Genomic DNA, 6,002 nt, shown 5'->3' with positions numbered 1-6,002 from the left:
CACACTGCACATACATACGAACTGTTATTCCATGCTCTAGGTTCACTATTTAATTCAACAAGCCCAGGAAAAAGGTATCACGGTGCACAAGAGCTCCATCATTTCTTGTACAGCAAAGGTCAGAATGTAGCCTTTACAACATAGGAAGTAGACTATCCCCAGGACTTTAGTACATAAGGTCCTGATCTCATGCATTAACATTTTTCGCTTCACTCGGGTCCACTCTCTAAAGAATGTTCACAAAAACATTCTGCTTTACCATACAACAAAGAAAATAACTCCAATTACCATTTATAAATCTCCATTATGAAGGAAAAAGGAATCTATTTTTTTCCTGCTTCTCCCTGTGTATCAATATAAAGAATATATTGACTATATGTTCATGATTACAGCAAGACCATTTCATCATGCTTTGAACCATGATATTATAAAACAAATGCAGAACACGAGTGGAGGTCTCAAGATTATCCTGGCTAATCATGCAGATAACTTAATTTCAACTGATGTGATGGTGGGAGGAAAAATTACCTAGGAGCAACTGATCCAGATCTCCATTCAGATTCCAAAGAAGGAAGTATGGCTGGCTTCCATACAGCTGTGCGGATGATGTTGAGGGCAGTCTCACAATTGCTTTCCTGCTTTTCAACAAAATTCGGAAACACATCTCCAAAAGCTATTGTGCTCTTGAATGTGCTTATAGCAGGATCAAGGAAAGGTTCTAGCATCTCTATAAGGAAGAGAATTCTATGCTTGACTTCCTGAAAGAAGCCAGAAGAAAATCTCACTTCTACACAATATCCAAGTAAAACTGGAGAAACTTTGAGAGGTAATACGCAAAGAAAGCTAGGGCAACTAATGTCTGATCTGAAAAAAGAAGGCGAGCATGATAGAGTTTGCGAGAAGGTTATTGTCAATCTTGATTCTCATCATCTGGGACATAAGGCAGCAAATCCAATATATGAATGGTCATATAAATGGTAATGTACCTTGTATTTCCCCAATATATCATCCAGGTGGCCAGACAAACCGAGAAGAAAGTATTTGAGGGCAGTTCGTGCAGGGCCAAGAGAATGACGAGAAGTCTGATCAAGCAATAATGAAAAAGCCTTAAGATACGACTCTCAAAGAAAGCCGCTAATAAAACAAGAAGATGCAGGCCATAAACATTCAAAGCTTGACAGACAGAACAACCAAATTTAACAACCCTCAAGAAGGCCATAATTCATGGATATATGTGCAGTTTCTGTCAGTTAACAGAACACATGCAAAACTAGAATAAAAGGAAATTTGTAATGTCTAACAGATAGCGAGCAAGTAGGAAACTTTGCTGAGGCACTAAAGCTGTCCATAAATTTCAAAGCAATCATTTCAGCAAAAGTTAAGAGACCATTGCCTACTTATCCAGAAACTTAAAGTGCTAAATGAAGGTTTATTTCATTAACACTCCCCCTCAAACATGACCTGGGAATTGGCCAAGACTTAAAGCATGGACATAGACTAGGAGGACAAAGATGAGGGACCTTTGAAGGATTTGAACATGGAACTCCCACTCCAATTCAAGGTAGAAGCTGTGAGTCTACCATCAGCTTATCTAAGAGTTTTAAGCAGGTAGATAAAGGGATGGAAAAGTAGTTAAGGGCCCTAAAATCTACAAAGCAAAGAGAGAAGCACTTGATCATTCATAGAGCACCATTATCATTTGAAAACAATAAGACGCTTCACATGTCATTCTACATCTTTTCCATAGTTCATAGAAAGAGGTAATTTAAATGTTGATCCACTACTCCTTTATTATCTGTTTATAAAAACTCTTCATTTGGTCCAAAAGGAAGCCTCTAAGCTGCTAAACTGGGTGGGAAGTTGCGCAAGAGCAAGTGCCTTTCATGTGCACAATATGAACAGCATTTCCAGCATAGATCTCCTACTTGATCCTAGTCATGCTGATAATATTGTGATCATTCTCTAAGCCTAGGTAATTATGGATGACAAATCCACTCTAGACATCCCCTCTCACATATAATCTCAAGTCCATTTTTTTCCCCTTCCTTTACAATATCGAAGCTCCTAGTGAACATTCCATCCAAGTGGTTCAACTTATCCATTCATGCGAGATTGTTGATGAATTGATACTTGAATAGAAATGCACGCAGATATACTAAATAACTAGTGAGAGACTTACAATTATGTGCATATCTCAAAATTGTAAAAATATCAAGTTGCCTTGGATAAATGGAGAAATTCACACTTAACACTACCGAGAAGTTGTAGCTGCACTTCTAGTGCACCTTGGATTGTGCAATAAATGATGAAATCATGAAAGCGGTTCCCGTCATTCAGTTAGCGGGACAATTACCAAAAACCATTCTCAAGTTTTTCTTTTTACACACTTAACACCTTCTTTTAAAACCCTGTCCATTGCACCCTATGGTTTAAAACCCTGCCCAGGGCTTTAACACCACTAGGAAAATTATAGAAAGAAGTGCAAAGTACAGGATTTAAAACAAGTGGATACAAAGTCTAATCAAAGAGAAACAAGAGGATGGTTTTGTAAATTTTCTTTAACGAAATGATAATGACAATAAAGAAGCCTGAATGAGAATATTTGGATATGCAGCTGATGAGAATATGAATAGTGAAGTCAGATAAAATGTAAGTCAATGCTCAGTTAACAAGGGGATGCGGTAAGTTAAGGCTAGTATGCTGTAGGTTAACCATTAGGCACTTAAGACAATGTCAACACATATGTAGAAGCAAATAATGGTAATTGTACAGATTCGTCTTGAAATATAAATACTGAAGGAACACACATTAGGGTTAAAACCTCAGTTTTCAAATGAATCCTCCCTATATTATTTCTTATCTTACTCTCTCCATCTTGAGAACTAATTTTTTGATAATAATGAAGAAAGAAGACAAGAAAAGAACTGAATCAGAATCAAGTCATTGAATTTCCAGAACAAAGAAGAAAGAAGACTCTGGCCATTTTGAAAATGCTATGCACGTGGTCACCATCTGAGTTTAAATAGTCATCTTAATCTAGGTGATACACCAATCTGATCGGCATACACCATTTTTGATTGAAAAGCTAAATAAGAATCTGAAAGGGGTGTATGCTTAAATAAGGAATTTCTCTAAATGTCACTATAAGGTATATATGACCTTTTCCTAAAACAGAAAAAAAGAGTTATCAGTTATTCTTAACCAATCAATCATTTTAATCAAGATTGAAAAGAATCTTGACTAGTGCAGTGATCATAAGAGCCTTCATCATAATTGGGCTTTTGAGTTTCCTCTCTGAGGATTTGTAAATTTATATGGCCTTTGGGCCATATAAATCAACTCTCGCTCCTCCAGAAACAAAAACGAGTGAGCAAAAGAAGTCCCAGCATTAAGACAAGGGTACGAAAATAAAAGTTAACCCACAAGAAAGGAGAAATAGAATGAATAGTTATAGCACTGAAGAAAGAGCAACAAGATGTCAAACCTGTATTATGCCTAAGAGGTCCTCTAGAAGTTCCACACAAAGATCGACCTGCATCATTGAGAGTTCAAATGGTAGTGAGAGTAGGCAAAACAATTAGCACCAAAGGAAATATACTTGCAACTGACCTTTGCAATTACTTGAGGCATCCATGGAGCTAAAACACTTGAACAGAGATCAATCAAAACACAAGCAGCCTTAACCTATCCAAGAGTCAGTAAAAATGGTTGAAATAAAAGTGAGTTGAGCAACCCTAATCACTAAAAAGTACGAGTTTCATATACAACAGTATTAGATATGAACGACAAGCACAAACATGTGACTGCGAAAATGATGAAAGATATCCGGCAGTGGCATGGAGTAACGGACGGTACAATGATGAAGATGTCATCATGACAATCTGCATATGCAATTAGTGGCGTCAGCAGATGTAACAGAAAATAATTTTTCAAAAAATGAAGAAACCTTTGCCAGATGCAACCTGAGACAAGGCTCGCTGGACATGTGGTTGTCCCCACTGGGAAAAACTCTCACTATAATGATCAGAACTGCTCACGGAAGGACGAAGGGCTGTATTACATATAAAGCAAATTAATCAAGCCTATCCAGAGATAATGTAAAAAGAAGTTGACAAATAATGTACAAAGGTTCATGGGAATGCATAAAAGAGAAGATATTTAACTGCAACTACACCCCACACAAGGGAATTGGAATGCCACACTTAACATTTCATTTTTAGTAATAAGCCACCCAATCTTTCAACTTGTCAAAGGTTCCTTCCAAACATCGGTTTTTCATCAAAAGGGCATTCTGACCATATGAAAGGGTTGACATATTGAAAAAGGCTATAAACCATGCTTTAAAGGTACAGAAGTGTCTGTAAACCCTCGCTTATGCTGCTGCAAGCTGGATCTAATCTACTCCTATTGTCATGTCAACCAACCAAATTCCTTCCATTATTACCCCTTGCAGTATTTCACTGGGGCATACTCTAAGACAGTGAATGTAAATTTAGAAAGCTCGATTTCGTTGACATATGAGTTCTTTATTTATTTTTCTTTTGGCTCGAAAGTCGTTATAACAATCTCAATAAAGTAGATTCCGATTATGCAAGCAAATGTTAAAAGGCCCTGCTACTTGTTCAAGTAGAAACCCATGTTTTCTTTCTGTGCTTCTAAAATATTTATAAAAAAAAATTGCTAACACAAAAAATTTAAACATTAGTTAGTAATATTGAACCCAGGCAACAGAATAGATTAACTTTGAAAGAAAAACTAGCATTAAGGGCAAATTTGCCCCATAAAAAAAAGAATGAGAAAATAATCTAAGAGTCAAAAGGATAGAAGAAACATAAGTTTTAGAAAATTGGAGAAGTTCAATAAGAACAACTAAATTGTACTATGTCTATTCACACACAGCATCCCATGACAACTGCAAATCTACAGTTCCAAATGTCTTCAAGACTACAACATCATTTCTCTAAAAATAAATTCAGAAGCAATCCTAAAGGAATTCTGATTCATGGTGCTCAACCTGGCAACAGTGCTTGCATAAGTGGTAAAGCTGACCAAATCTCCACAGAGTTCTCTGCTAGTTTTCTGCAAAGCTGGGGCTGCAAAGTATATAAAGTACAGCAAAAATGACAACTAGATCCACAGACCAAAAGCACAATAAATAATGGATTTCATGAAAAGAGAAGCATTGTATGCCTAAAACCCAATTGACCTGTGACGCACAGGCATAAAGCACATGCATAATTCCTTCTTCCACTGCCCATATATCCAAAATGCTGAGGTAGCTAGAATCTGATTGATCATCAGGCATCTGGAATTCCTCTCCAAATAAGCTACAGAAATCAGTTAAGGAAAAAGGATTGCCAAATGCAGGCATTGCATTATCCTCCAAACCCGGTGCTTCATCACGTGAAGGATTAAGTGTCTCTTGCCCTACAGCAGGCTCAATGAACTTCTGCAGAATCATAGAAGCCTGCAAAATTTGAACAAGAAAATCATACAAATTACAACAGGTTTAGGGTTGGGACCAAATATTGAAAATAAGTACGAGCAGAGGATGATGTTATTACTGCTTTGCAGACAGTTCCTAAGTCCGAATCTTTATCGGCCTTCCTAAGAAGCACAAAAACTGCATCCGACCGGAAAACAGTACAGCTGGATGTAAATAATGGTGATGCACTCCGAAATCGCCGAGGCTCCACATGTGAAGAAAAAAAGAGAATTATGTTGCCCGCAATCAGTACCATAAGATGATAACAGTGTTTTCTGAATAAAGAATTCAAAAGGAAAAGTGTGTCCTACCTTTGAATTTGGAAGATGACAAAAAATATAGGGATCTTAGCTCACAAAGCAGGAGAGAAATGAAGTTTTCAGCAAGTAAATAATTTCACATACAACAATTATGTATTGTTGTGATAGGTGGATGTTACAAATAATAAAGGTGTCTATTTTCGCCCACAGATTGTGTCTGTTTTATCAACTTAAGGGCATATTATTAAGTAGGTCAA

The sequence above is a fragment of the Rutidosis leptorrhynchoides genome, unplaced genomic scaffold (genome assembly GCF_046630445.1).
Source record: "Rutidosis leptorrhynchoides isolate AG116_Rl617_1_P2 unplaced genomic scaffold, CSIRO_AGI_Rlap_v1 contig373, whole genome shotgun sequence".
In the NCBI taxonomy this organism is placed as follows: Eukaryota; Viridiplantae; Streptophyta; class Magnoliopsida; order Asterales; family Asteraceae; genus Rutidosis; species Rutidosis leptorrhynchoides.
The sequence above is the reverse complement of the archived record's forward strand: the minus strand, read 5'-3'. Positions refer to the sequence as shown.